Source organism: Hyla sarda, chromosome 2 (assembly GCF_029499605.1).
Source record: "Hyla sarda isolate aHylSar1 chromosome 2, aHylSar1.hap1, whole genome shotgun sequence".
NCBI lineage: Eukaryota > Metazoa > Chordata > Amphibia > Anura > Hylidae > Hyla > Hyla sarda.
Window position 1 is genome coordinate 85,011,891 of NC_079190.1, and position 15,525 is coordinate 85,027,415.

At 43.8% G+C, this 15,525-nt stretch overlaps 1 protein-coding gene across 3 annotated transcripts in view; it reads left to right on the forward strand.

Moving 5' to 3' along the window:
- LOC130358714 (transmembrane protein 198) overlaps nucleotides 1-15,525 on the forward strand; it is a 76,772-nt gene that overhangs the window by 37,424 nt on the left and 23,823 nt on the right. The window lies entirely within an intron of this gene.

Genomic DNA, 15,525 nt, shown 5'->3' on the forward strand with positions numbered 1-15,525 from the left:
TAGGGAGACCCCCCCCTAGGGGCCACATTTTATAACTGAAAAAAGACCTAAAAGGAAGCTATTTATTTATTATAATTTTTTTTATTAAATCTTATTAGAAAGTTGTTCAATATGGAATCAGCTATAATATATATAAAGCATTTTTTGATGAAAGGTACTCTTTAAAGGAATACCGTAGTGGAATATAACTTATCCTCTATCCGAAGGATAGGGGATAAGTTATTGATTGCGGGGGGTTCGACCTCTGGGACCCCCGCGATCTATTACTTATCCCCTATTCCTTTTAATATTATGTTTAAAAGGACTCTTGTCAAATAAGAAATGCCTCTTTAGCCACTTGTTGGTGGAGATGCGCCTGAGCCAGTGATTGGCTGAGTGGGTATTTCCTGTCTGTTTAGAGCAGCGTTTCCCAACCCAGTCCTCAAGGCACACCAACATTCCGGGTTTTTTCAGTTACTCCATTGGAATAGAACAGGGAAAAATTAAAATCCTGGACTGTTGGTGTGCCTTGAGGACTGGGTTGGGAAACACTGGTTTAGAGGAGAGAAGGACGCAATGTGATTTTAAAATTTTAAAAGAAAAATGACTTTTTGCCCAACATGTCTGAATGTGTCAAGCATTTTCTCCTGTGCACGTTGCCTCTTCCCTGCTCTGTAAAGGTGTGATCTGCCTGAAGGAGCTTGGAAAAGAAGTGTGCGGAGTGTATTTCTATCTCAGGATCCTGGTTGTCCCTTGTTAAGTACAACACTCCTGAACGGTAAAGTGCATATAAACAGACACAAGAATGTGCATATGTGGCAGTACTTTTTATTTACTAGCTTATTTGCTTTGCAGCTCATCTTGGCAAACTGTACTTTATTAGTCATCATTTTTATAAGTGGTGCTGATAAACATGTCAATGGAAATAGCTAAAATAACGGTTCAGCGACTAGACACTAACAGCAGGTCTATTGGGAGAAGACGAGACGGTTAAATGTACAAACAATAGCAGATTGTGAGACGCGTACACTGGGGAGAACAGATGCCGCCTTCGGCTAAGCGCAGTTTAAAAGATGCAGGTGTCACAGTGTGCAGCTAAGAAACCCTGTGTAACCTCCTGTTACAGCCATGGCATGATGGGGTTAACTGTCATACCTGCTAAGAGTTCTCCATGTGAATAGCTAATGGATCTGCTGGCGTCCTCTGCACAATTCTGACATTCAGCCAGGGTTAGCAGGTCAGAGCTGAGGGCTTGTAGGCGGACTGAGGCGAAGAGTTGGGGTTCTGAGTGGACAGCAGAGAGGGGGAGTACAGGCGGCTGAGGGGCACACAATAGCTTTCTCTCTATTCTTTTGGAATGTAAGGGGTGAATGTGACGCTGTTATGAATAAACATTACAGTCTTTTCTCATGCACTGACACATCATTCTTGGTCACAGTCCTCTTTTATTCTTCCTCCATATCACTTCATTTGAATAACAATTTCCTCACAACTTACTGTACCATGCTGCCCTCCAGGAGGTGTCGGCAGTGGTGTAGTCTATAGCTAGGCATGTATTCACTTTTAAAGTTCACACGTATAAAACAATTGATAATGGTGATTCTTCCCTTATGTTATATATTTAATATTAATTCTATCCACATATGGATGTACCCGACACTGTTACTGCACAAATCACTATATAGCTAGAATCCTCTGGTTGCTAGACCATTCCGGGGCTCACGTTTTAAGGTAGAAAATGTATCCAATGTACATATGCAAAAGAATGGAGCACTCACCCGCTCTTTGCGTGTAGTAAAAACTTCTTTATTGCATCACGAATTCAGTGAATAGTATTCCATGTGGGGGAGCGGACAGGAACAGGTGGAGTGGGTTGTAAAGAAGTTTTTACTACACGCAAAGAGCGGGTGAGTGCTCCATTCTTTTGCATATCTACCGTATTTTTCGCCGTATAAGACGCACTTTTTCTTCCCCAAAACTGGGGGGGAAAAGTTGGTGCGTCTTATACGGCGAATACACACCTATCGGGTCGGTCCCTGCGGCCATCAACGGCCGGGACCCGTGGCTAGTACAGGACATCACCGATCGCGGTGATGCCCTGTATTAACCCTTCAGACGCGGCGATCAAAGCTGACCGCTGCGTCTGAAGCGAAAGTGACAGTAACCCGGCTGCTCAGTCGGGCTGTTCGGGACCGCCCGAACAGCTTACAGGACACCGGGAGGGCCCTTACCTGCCTCCCTGGTGTCTGCTCTGTGCCCTGATCCTCTGCATGGCGGCTCTCTCCTTCGACGTCATCACGACGTCGCGCACGCCGTCCCGTCATCCAATAGGAGCGGTGTGCGTAGCGACGTGATGACTGCAACGGAGAGCGTGGATCCCGGGGAAGAAGACGTCCGGAGCGTCGGGACGCGGCAACAGCGATGGAGCGACATCCAGGGCAGCGGTGACGGGCCCAGAGCGGCGGGGACACGTGAGTATTACCTCCTATCCAGTGGTCTTCAACCTGCGGACCTCCAGATGTTGCAAAACTACAACTCTCGGCATGCGTTGGCTGACCGGGCATGCTGGGAGTTGTAGTTTTGCAACATCTGGAGGTCCGCAGGTTGAAGATCACTGTTGGGTGCAGAATCTTTTTTTTTTTTTTTTTTTTTTTCTTCTAGATTTTGCACCTTTAAAATTGGGTGCGTCTTATATGCCGGTGCGTCCTATAGGGCGAAAAATACGGTACATTGGATACATATTTAGTATTAATAATTAATATATGTATGCCTTCCCACCCAGCCAACTTTCCTAAAGTCCTGATGCCTAGTTATGCAATGCATTACCACCTAACAAAGCAGTTCTGCAATTCAGTACTTTTGGACATCATAATAGGACAATGCAGGATCGTTTGGACTCCTGTTTGCTTCATAAGGAGTTAAGTAGCACAATAATGTGGTGCAGAACTGAAACGTGTCACAATGTTTTCACTTTTTACAAGCACTTGTTTTGCAGGTGGGAGATTTTTTAGATTTCATATTTTTAGGTGTAAATACAGGGACTCATTAGGGATATAGATTGAACTTGATGGACTCTGGTCTTTTTTTCAACCTTATAAACTATGTTATACATTAAAACATTAAATGAAAAGCACTCATTTTTTTGTAAACCCTGCACCACTTCGTCTAATACTTTCATTAAAAGAATGTCCAACCTGGTGGTTTTTAAAGGGATGCTCCATCCCTAGACATGTTGTTCCTTATCCAAAGGATAGGGGGTAACATGTCAAATTGCGAGGGGTCTGGCAGCTGGGACCCCCTCGATCTCCGGCGTTACGAACATGAATGGAGGGGGTGGGGGGTGACGTCACTAACACGAACACCGTCTATTCACATGCCCTGTTGATACATCTTTTGGTGCCTAGGGTATGTTCACACTCTCTTTACTTGCTGTGGATTTAACACACGAAAATCCACAGATGCTGATCACATGCTCTGAAAAGAGGTTTTCTTCGAGAAAACTACACTTTAGATTAGGGATCGACCGATCATCGGTTTGGCCGATATTATCGGCCGATAATCAGGATTTTGGGCATTATTGGTATTGGCAATTACCTTACCGATAATCCGATAATGACCACCGCCCCGCGTCGCACCCCCCACCGCACCGCCGCGGCCCCATTGTCTCCCCCCATCCCCGATTTTATAATTACCTGTTCCCGGGGCCCGGGGTCAACGCTACTTCTGGCTCCTGCTGCGTCCTGCGTTATGCTGCGTCCTGCGTTATGTGACGTCACCGTCAGTGCACACAGTGACAGCTGCGGAGGATGTCACTAGAGCCAGATGTAGAGTGGACCCCGGGAACAGGTAATTATAAAACCAGGATGGGGGAGGCAATAGAGCCGGTGCGGTAAGAGGTGCGACACGGTGGGGGGGTGGGCCGTGGCGGTGATAGGACTCGGGACCCCCGGACAGGCAGGGGGAGAGAAGCCGGCGGCGGTCTATGGCACCGCAAAAGCCGCTGCAGTTCATTGATTTAAAGCGCCCGCTTTAAATCAATGATCTGCAGCGGTGTCGCGTGGGGATAAATAGCCGATAATTTATACCGGAATATCGGTATAAATTATCGGCTATCGGCCCTAACCTCCACAGATTATCGGTATCGGCCTTAAAAACCCGATATCGGTCGATCCCTACTTTAGGCTGGGTTCACACTACGTTTTGTCCCATACGGGAGCGCATACGGCAGGGGGGAGCTAAAAGCTCGCGCTCCCGTATGTGACCGTATGCGCTCCCGTATGTCATTCATTTCAATGAGCCGACCGGAGTGAAACGTTCGGTCCGGTCGGCTCATTTTTGCGCCGTATGCGCTTTTACAACCGGACATAAAACTGTGGTCAACCACGGTTTGAGGTCCGGTTGTAAAAGCGCATACGGCGCAAAAATGAGCCGACCGGACCGAACGTTTCACTCCGGTCGGCTCATTGAAATGAATGACATACGGGAGCGCATACGGTCACATACGGGAGCGCGAGCTTTTAGCTCCCCCCTGCCGTATGCGCTCCCGTATGGGACAAAACGTAGTGTGAACCCAGCCTAAGATAGTGTGAGGATTTTATGCACACTTGCCGATAACATGGTATGAGATTACCTGTAGATTGTCATGTCTGAAATCCACAGCAAGTAAGGCACATATAATAGTACCCTAAGGCACCAGAAGATTCCTCAACAATGCGTGTGCTGGTATTCATTCCCATTGTTTTTATATTCACAAGTATTTGACATTTTTCTAGGTTTCTCATTTGTAAGAGATCGAAGACCTCCATGTAATAAAGTGTAATAAACTACTTTACTACAATGAAATGTGCTCGAAGGCCCCCTCTTATTTTAAGCAACTAATTTTTAACATATCTGTATATCGCTTATTTCCTATACCGAAAATGACTCTATACCTTTTGAAGAAAGCTCTAAAGTCTTGGCACTGGGTGTCTCCCCTACAAAGTGCTGTCTGTTATTCAAATTCAGTCTCTAGTGGCAGAGAGGCAAATGAGGGAACATAGGTAGTGGGGACGGAACTTATATAGTGTTATGTGCAGGAAAGACCTTGGACTGTATGCTTGAAATATGAACATGTCTGCCTAGTCTAGAGGGTCCACACTATACATTAAAGGTAAATCAATGCTTCCATATTATCTCCTACCACTCATAAAGTTCCAGATAGCTGTCCTTACTGAAAGTACAAAAATTTACATTTTTCACCAACACCAGATGTTCTTGTTGGAATGAAATATGTTGGTGAAGAAATAGTGTTTTTGTGGTTAGACTTAAGCTACCACCCTCATCTATTAATTACAGTGTGGTGTACGCCATCATTCCAAGGTACCCATGTGTATGGGACCATATACAGTTTCAGCAGTTACTATGTGAACTTCCATTAGTGATCCTAATGGTGTCTTTCCACCACTGATGATATAGGTTGCTTTTAAATTCTGGCTCGTGTATATACACTTTAACTTTTATTATCGTGTATCAATAGTACATACTGCAAAATAAGTTTTAGGGTCGGGTTGCGAGTAGTGGTTGTTGTGGGCCCTTTGGACCTGTCCGGACCGACGGGGAAGGTGAGTTAAAGTTTATTTTGTTTACCTTTTTCAGCCCGGGCATAGGGATACAGCTATGGAGTGTCAGCGCCGGCGGCCGCAACAAACAGGAGGACGAGGAGGGCAGCGCTTGCGGGTGATAGGGTGACATATGATTAGTTCCCCGATATGGCGACAGCGGAGCGCTGGCCTGATAATTTATTCCTGAGGGGGAGGGGCCAAACCGGTATTGCGGTATGGGGAAAAATTCATATCGTGCAGGACAAAGATTTCGGTATTCGGTATGAAACCGTATACCGCCCAGCCCTAGTTACTATGTCTTCATTGATATTGTGAGTTCATTTGTGGGACGATTTCCCTGGGATGACATTGTATTTCCCGAAACCTCTGCCGGACTGTACTGCCTTGGTGTCTTGCTATCTGGTTTTACCTGTTTTTTTTCTCTTGTTGTATTATTATTTGAAACTTAAATAAATGCTTTAAAAAAAAAATACTTCATAAAGAAAATGTTGTTTCCTTTTTATAGAAATAATGGCTTTGTCCAAGCTGTAGCACACAGGCATGGACAAAGTCCAGTAAGTGAGGGTGGGCTAGCACTCCTCTGTGCGCTCTCCTGTCTGATAGCACTCCTCTGGGCGCTCTCCTGTCTGATAGCACTCCTCTGTGCTCTCTCCTGTCTGATAGCACTACTCTGGGTGCTCTCCTGTCTGATAGCACTCCTCTGTGCTCTCTCCTGTCTGATAGCACTCCTCTGGGGGCTCTCCTGTCTGATAGCACTCCTCTGGGCGCTCTCCTGTCTGATAGCACTCCTCTGGGCGCTCTCCTGTCTGATAGCACTCCTCTGGGCGCTCTCCTGTCTGATAGCACTCCTCTGGGCGCTCTCCTGTCTGATAGCACTCCTCTGGGCGCTCTGCTGTCTGATAGCACTCCTCTGGGCGCTCTCCTGTCCAATCAGACAGAGGAGTACTAGCCCACCCCCACTTACTGGACTCTGTCCAAGCTGAAGCACAGGCATGAACATGAAGTCATGATTTTATAAGCCATGATTTATATAAAAAGGAAATAACATTTTCTTATGAAGTATATTAGAAAGGTTAATGTTTTGCCAAGATGTACAACATACAAAATCTTTTTATATCGGACAGTGCCCATTTAAGGTAATTTAACCATTTGGCTGCTATACATGTATGCTGAATTAGGTCTTTAGTCTGAAAGATATTTCCCAGGGTAGCAAATATTGATCATTTTCATAGTCGGCCGTAAAAATTGTGAACCAAGAAAACGTTCAAGCCGGAAAAGTCAATTTTTATTAATCAATAAATGGCATTTTAATCGTTCAGAACTGTTGCATGGATATTTGGGGATTGAATTCAATTTAAGCTGTTAATTTGGACCATGTACAGTATTTTGACCTCCAGTGGTCCAACCATGCCATTAGTGATCTTGTGAACCCTATTTAATCATTTGGTTTTGTTTGCATGTAGTCAAATGCAATCTTGTGGGTAATGGTTTCTTGGCCCTGAAGGATCAGAACCAGTTAGAGATGTACAGATCTAGGGCTTAGTGAGCGCTCATCTGTTTTCTCATCAGCATTTTCAGCTATTGTTTGCACATCCAGTGCCAGATGTTTTGGAGGAGAACAAGATACTTTCCATGTGAAGAGAGCCTGGATAGACTTGTCACTTTTTCCACCATCCAGATTTTTCTTATTTTAAGAAACCATTTAACTGCTGAAGCTTGTTTTGGAATTGAATGCATCTACAGTAGATTGTACGCTCTTATGGACAGGATTTTGTACTTGAATTAGGACTCTGATTCGGTTTTGCTTGTGATTTCACCCCCCCCCCCCCCCCCCCCCAGGTGTGCATATTGCATTCTAAAGTACTATTTTATTTTTACGTTTTAGTTTTTTCCTCCTCTCCTTCAAAAAATCATAAATCTTTTATATTTTCATCCACAGACTAGCATGAGTACTTGTTCTTTGCGTGACCAGTTGTCCTTTGTAATGCATTCACTCACTTTACCATAAAATGTATGGCCCAACCCAAAAAAAATACTGTTTGTGTGGGGAAATTAAAAAGAAAACCGTAGTTTTCACGCCGTACAATTTACGATAAAAATGACGTGTTCTTTATTCTTTGGGTCAATACAATAAAAATATTCCCATGATTACATACTTTTCTATTACTGTTGCGCTTAAAAAAAAAAAAAAAATCACAAACTTTTGAACCAAATTCGTACGTTTAAAATCCCTCTGTTTTGAAGACCTATAACTTTTTCATTTTTCCAAGAAGTGGAATGTCCAGCGCTAAGTAGGTCCAACGTAGAAAATGTATTGATTAGAAACCAAACTATATTCGACGCACGGGAAACAATGGTTAAAAAGAAGCAAAACACATCACCTATATACCTGTTATCTATGTAGATTACAGTGCTGCTATATGCAGGACTCACAGGTGATTTCTTCTCTAATCAGTCGTTCACTTCTCTTTTCCATCTGGCCCAGACTGTCATGATGGTTTCTTCCTGTCACAACTCTTCACCACAGAACCTTTAAAAAAAATATATATATATATTAGGCTCCGTACTTTGCCAGCATCATCCTATTTTTTTCCCACAAATACCTTCAGTCTCACACACACACGGTGCCTCCAGCAGCCACACACACACACACACACACACACACACACACACACACACACACACACACACACACACACAGTGCCTCCAGCAGCCTCACACACACAGTGCCTCCAGCAGCCTCACACACACAGTGCCTCCAGCAGCCTCACACACACACAGTGCCTCCAGCAGCCTCACACACACACAGTGCCTCCAGCAGCCTCACACACACACACACACACACACAGTGCCTCCAGCAGCCTCACACACACACAGTGCCTCCAGCATCCTCACACACACACACGCGCACACACACACAGTGCCTCCAGCAGCCTCACACAAACACCTTTTGCCTCCAGCCTCCCACCCAAATGCCTCCAGCCACCCACCCACGTTGCTTCCAGCCCCCTAGTGCCATTGCCTTCATTCCCCCCTGCCATTTCTTCCATTCACTCCCCCATCCACCCTGCCACTGCTTCCATTCACCCCGCAGCCACCCAGCCATCCACTGCTTCCATTCACCCTGCAGCCACCCATCCACCCCTGCCACTGATTCCATTCACCCACAACCACCCGCCCCTGCTTCCATTCAAACCCCCCCCGCTCACATTCAAACCCCTACCCTTGTGCCCGTTTTCATAAAAAATCCTGCTTCATTCACAACCCCCTCCCCCCACCGCTCTTGCCCCTGCATCCATTCAACCCACCGCTCCTGCTTCCATTTAAACACTTCCCCCCCCCCCCCTCCCCGCTTCTGACCCTGCTCTCATTCAAACCTCCCCCTCCTGCTTCCGCCCCTGCTTTCATTCAAACCCCCTCCCTGCTTCTGTCCTTGCACCTGCTTACAATTCAATTCCCTTCTTCCCTTGTGCCGTTCATCAAAAATCCCCGCTTCCCAACCCCTCACCTGTGTGCTGTAAGATACGTAGGATGCCGGGGAAGCGACGTCGCTGCAGTCCCATCCACCTCTTAACAGTTTCAAATGGCTCATCAATCAATTTCTTACATGCAATACCAAAGGAGTTATTTACCTTATACAGTGCAATTGTCAGAAACAGTACATTGGACGTACCAAAAGACCACTCAAAACCAGGATCTCTGAACATATCCACAATATCTGCAAAGGCAATATGAAACACCCGTCATCCACCCACTTTGCACTACACCACAATAGTGGTCCCACCAGCCTATCTTTTGTAGGATTAATGTCAGTTAAGAAAAATTGGAGAGGGGAAGTCAATTATTAGATGTCCAGAGCAGAAAGCCAGAAGATCTTTGCATTCGAAAGCCTAGAACCTAAGGGCCTCAATTCTAATTTTGAACTGTTCGGATTTTTAAAACCATCTTGGTGTGGGCTCCCAACCCATGACCCTTATCGGGTAGGCTGCATACCCAGCGTCGAGACTGGTCCCGGGAAGGACTCCACCCCATATATTCCCCTACATCCTCTGTACCCCACCAACACAGTCAATTTACTTTTAAACTTAGACACCCCAACCTCCTCAGGATGAGAATGCGTTGTACAACTTTAAGCGTGCACAATCCATTTAACCTGCAATATAGTCCAGGACTTCATTTATACATCCGGAGTGAACTGCATTATTTTTTGTACCACTGTTTCTACCATTTACCAGACATTCCCATGCCTTTGCCTCTGCATATTTACACCACATTTACCTATTTCATATAAATTTTTATCATATAATTGTCACTGCATATTTCTACATTTTTTTTCTCATTTATAATATATATAATATTTGCATGTTGTGTTCCCAGTATACCTTATTATCATTCTTAATGGGAACTCTGCAGGATTTTGTCAAGTGTTAGGTTTCCTGGCAATATACCATTCCAGGTTTTCCATACTACATTGAATGAACAACCCTATTCCTAATCCATTGATTGGGACCCACTATTTATAGAAGCACTACAGCCACTCTCTTTATCAGCTACTGAAGAAGGGGTCAGGATTGCACCCAGAATGGCGTATAGCCATATCGGAGTACCCCTATCAAGGTACACCACTCTTTAACACTGCCTTAGCATGATCCAGGACTTACAGCATACATGGACCAATTAGGAGTATCTTTTTCTGAGCGTGCGCGCTCAGTTACCACAAGGATGCTAAGGACCTAAACAATGCACCTCCTGGCCGTTCACTCGCCCTCAGTGACCGGTTCCAGGGCTGGAGCGAACGCAGTGCACAACACTGTTTGAGGGGTAAGCGGCACTGCGTACCATCCCTTCTACTTCATAGGAACATTGTACAAGACATTTGTGACATGCAGTGTCATTACTCAGACAGACGGGGCACCCATTACACAGCGCTACTAATGAGACTCCACATCTTTCTTTCTTCCACAGGATGCTTGCATAACGCTGTCAGCGCTACAGATTTACTTTCTATTTCACAGGATACGGACAACTACTAAGTTCTCTTTCACCCACAGGGACATTATAGCGCAACCAACGCTACAGCTTTACTTTTCAATTACAGGACATGGACTATCAAAAAGGAGATTGCAACAGTCCTGTAACCGAAAGGTATGCATAGTGCTGCTTGTGCTACTGAATTGTTACTGAAACGGACAATCAATACTTTAAATACTGGGCACATAAATTAATTAGCGATACACTGCCCGTACTGATAACAACTTCACATACAGGTACCTTTCCTAGGGGACCTCATATCTTATATTATGCTATGTCATTTGCAATACTAGTAAAATATAGTGTGTTAAAAAATATATAGTTAAACATATACATATACATTGAAAGATTGTGCATATTAGACAAGGATAGTTTTAGCATTTTACATCCTAACCCCCCCTCCCCCTTTTTAAATGTTTGGTCCTCGTTCTACCACAAGGGCCCTGTGGTTGAGACCGGGTATTTAAATCTATATTTTTGAATAAACTTCCCATATTTTACCAGAAAAACTTCTTGTCTTTTTAAACTTCATTTCTTAAACCCTACCACATTTATATCTTTCATATCTAGACCTGAACCTTGTGGGAAAGACCTCAGTTAGGTACTTTGGCGGCTCTTGAGGACTGTTTCTTTCTTCTTTTTTTTTTTTCTAAAGCTGTATCGCATAGAATATTCTGGTCATGGAAGTGCCAATTTGGTCACTGATTTATCACTTGATGCACTTAGATAAGACTCAAAACACACGTAGTGTAGTGATAAAACACCACCCCTTCTGCAGAGCCAGAAGCATCATGGGAAACGAAGGATTTACTACTAAGTGAAGTAAATAACAAATGGCAGACAAATCGGAAACAATAGGTATCCACAAGGCACAAATAGAACATCTAAATTATTCTTTAATGTAGGTTTTCTCAAATCTTTTTCTCTCTTGATGTAATGCCAAACAGACTTGGGGCTTTGTAGGGGCAGTGCCATTACATCTAAGATGCCTTGTTCTTCTTTATGCTGAAGAGGGTTCTTAATGACATTAACTGAAGTACAGCACCAAAGTAGCCAGGAAGCTTTACCATGCTTTACTGTTGCCTGCAACACCTCCAACTCTCCATCCTTTAAACGAACAAACTGCTTTCTGTTACAGCCAAATATGTAAGATTTTGGCTCATCAGTTCAGAGCACCTGCTACCATTTTGCTACTCCTCACTTCCAATAGTTTTTCTTCCATAGTTGAGTGACCTAACCCTGTTTCATGTTCCAAGTTTCCTTGACTGGCCCCTGCATCTGTGGTCCTAAGCTTTGCCTGTTTATTTGTGCTTCTTTAACCTCTTAAGTCGACAGCCAATTTTGGCCTTAAATGGGCACTGTTATATGTTGTACATCTTGGTAAAACAATAGATTTATATATATGTGTGTGTGTGTGTATATATAGTGTGTGTGTGTGTGTATATGTGTATATATATATATATATATATATATATATATATATATATATATATAATTTTTTTTTTTTTATTCATTAACAAAAATTTATTAAAGAAAACTGCCTTTGAAAATCCCACCACTAGGGGTCCCCATACCTTCTGTGATTCCAACAGTAGCAAGAGCTTGTCATGGATGTCTGGGATTGCTGGGAGTTGTAGTTTTGCAAAAGCTGTAGACACACAGCTGAAGGCAACAAAACTGCAAAAAAATATTCATACACTGTACCTCCAACTATTTTAAAACTATAAGTCCCAGCATTACAGGCTGGCAAAGGAGGACACACATGAATGACAAAGTAAACCACTGTACTTTTAGCTTTAAACCTTTGCACTAATATAGGAAGACGCAAGTTATACACTCACCATATTGTCTTTGGTTGTAGAGTACAGGCAATCTCCAATAATCATTGTGTGTGTTTGTATACAGCGTAAAACCAGAGAGAAAAGGGTAACAGGGCTGGCTCTAAGAGCATTGAGTCGGCAGAGTAAGGGAGGGGGAGGAGTAATCACAGTGCAGGCAAAATAACTCGCCCCCTCCTTTTGGGAAGATAGAAAATACATTGAGCAGCTGTAATATGCTATTTTCTAGTGGAAAAATATATAGGTGATACAAAAAAATTACATGTACATGATCAGGATTAGGTACTGAGTAACATAAGTTGTTTTTTTGTGTGTGATATCTGATAGGTACGCTTTAAGGTAGGGATTGACCGATATAGATTTTTTAGAGCCGATACCGATAACCTGTGAACTTTCAGGCCGATATCCGATAACTTATACCGATATTCTGTGCATTTTAATCCCCTACCCCCCCCCCCAAATATCCTTGGTAAAATGAGGGTGCCTGGGTGTGTGCGGGTATACCCTGATTAAATGTTTCTGCGGGCGCTTTAAATCAATGAACTGCAGCGGCTTTTGAGGGGCCAGAGACCACTGCCGCTTCTCTCCCCCTGTCTGTCCTGAGTCCAACCACTGACTCTGCCAGAGACTGCCGCCACCCGCTTCTCTCCCTCTGCCTGTCCTGGGGGCAACCAACACCGCCGCCGCCGGTGCCCCATTGCCTCCCCCCATCCCCGGTTTTATAATTACCTGTTCACAGGGTCTGCGCTACTTCTGGCGGCGTTCTGCGCTGTTGCTGTGTGCTGCGCAATGACTAGTGACATCCTCAATGCGACGTCACCGTCAGTGGCCCGGTGCACAGTGACAGCTCAAGATGCCATCGGAGCCAGAAGTAGCGCTGACCCCGGAAACAGGTCATTATAAAACCAGGGATGGGGGAGACAATGGGGCATCGGCGGTTGTCTCTGGCAGCAGCGGTGGTTGGACTCAGGACTCCAGGACAGGCAGGGGTAGAGAAGTGGGTGGCGGCGGCGGTCTCTGGCAGCGGTGGTGGTTGTACTCAGGACCCCAGGACAGGCAGGGGAGAGAAGCGGGCGGTGGCGGTCCCTGGCCCCGCAAAAGCCGCTGCAGTTCATTGATTTAAAGCCCCCACATTATCAGCATTATCTGCAAGGTAATTGCTGATACCGATAACTTAGAAAATCGTGAATATCGGCCGATAATATCGGCCAAACCGATAATCGGTCGATCCCTACTTTACACAGGAAATTTTTTCTTTTTGAGTTTGTTTTTTTTCTCCTCACATTCTAAACATATATATTTTTTCATATTTCCATACACAGACCCATATGAGGCCTTAGTTTTTTTGCATGACCAATTGTACTTTTGTAATTACATATTTTATTTTACCATAAAATGTACGGCAAAACTAAAAAAAAAATTATTTGTGTGAGGAAATTGAAAAGAAAACCTCAATTTTGGTTTAATTTTCAATCTGTACACTTTACGCAATCGGCAATACCAAGTATGTTTAAAACATTTTTTTATGCTTTTTGGGGTAAAATGGGAAAGAGGGGCCATTTAAGTCTTTATTGGGGAGGGGCTTTTTCACATTTTAACTTGCAAATACTGATCAGTGCTATGCATATGCATAGCGCTGATCAGTGTTATCGGTGATCTACTTCAGAAAAGAAGACACTGGTAGGACGGACGGAGGCAGGGGAGGGGACTTCTGTCCACCATCTTGGATGATCGGATCCCCATGGCAGTTCCACGGGAAATCTGATCATCCTTTTTAAATTGCCACTTATGTCGTAATCTGTATTGTTAATGGCATCTGAGGAGTTAATGGCAGACATCAGGGCGATCGCTGATGTCAGCCATTACCGGCAGGTCCCTATCCCACCGTTCCGGTGCTTGCGTCCTGTATCGGACATAAATGTATGTCCTGGTGCGTTAAGTACCAGGGCACCAGGACATAGGATGTAAATTTATGTGGTTAAAGGGTTAAAAAGAGCTTGAGCAACAAATCGTAAAATCTGTCTGCTTTGAAATCTTTGCCTAGGAGAGACCTTGGTGATACCGCATAATCACATTGAATCTTGTTACTCTGCTCAGTCTTGCGATGATGTATATGCCCTGTTACATGACACTGCCTTTCACAACCTTACATTTGTAGCAGAGTTTGGCTGTTCCTCACCCAGTGTTAAGCCTCATACACCACTGTTTCTGTTTCAGTTAATAACTGTTTCAACTTGCATTTGATGGATTGTTCTCACCAGTTTGATGTAATCAATTAGTCATGCATCGGACTGACCATACAAAATCCCTGACATTGTTCATGTGTACCTAGAAGAAATGATGCTGTTTTGGAGGCAAAGGATAGTCACACCAAATATTGATTTCATTCAGGTTTAATTTAGAAAAAATCTTTCTTACTTTGCATTTTATTTCAACACCTGGCTAAACTTCTACTCAGTACTGTATATATTTATATTTTGGATGTAAAATTACTGTAATCGACAATTTTTCTTTTATATATATTTTTTCTCTGGAAGAGTTTTTAAATCTGCATATTTTTCTTCCACAGTGGGTGCAAAACCATAGCATGTTGCAGAATCTTGGAATACCTTTTTTATTGGACTATTAGTAATTTGCAGAGACAAACTCTCAGGCGTCCTCTTTTATTTATTTTTTCTCCCCCCAAGTCAAAAGAATTTCTAAACAGAAAACCCTGGAAAAGGTGAAAATAGAGATACACATTTACTTGCCCTGAGTTATAAAAGTGCTACTCTCTAGGGCATGTATAAGATTTCATGCAGTTTCATATTTCACACTGAGGGGAAGCCCACTAGTTCTGTGTGCTCACCAGATGTTGGGTTAGGAAGGGTTCAGGGGCGCGTACTCACAAATGGTTGAGATTCCCAGCTGTTACCTTGTTCTCCTGTTTCAGTCGTCTAGAATACAGACATGGAGCTCTGTGTTTCGACAGGGTGTGTTTCCTGCTAATGTAGATTCCTGCTATGTGCCTTTTGTTATGTGACCCATTAAGAGGAATATTTCATGCATTCACATTTGATGCTTTTATATGGAAAGAA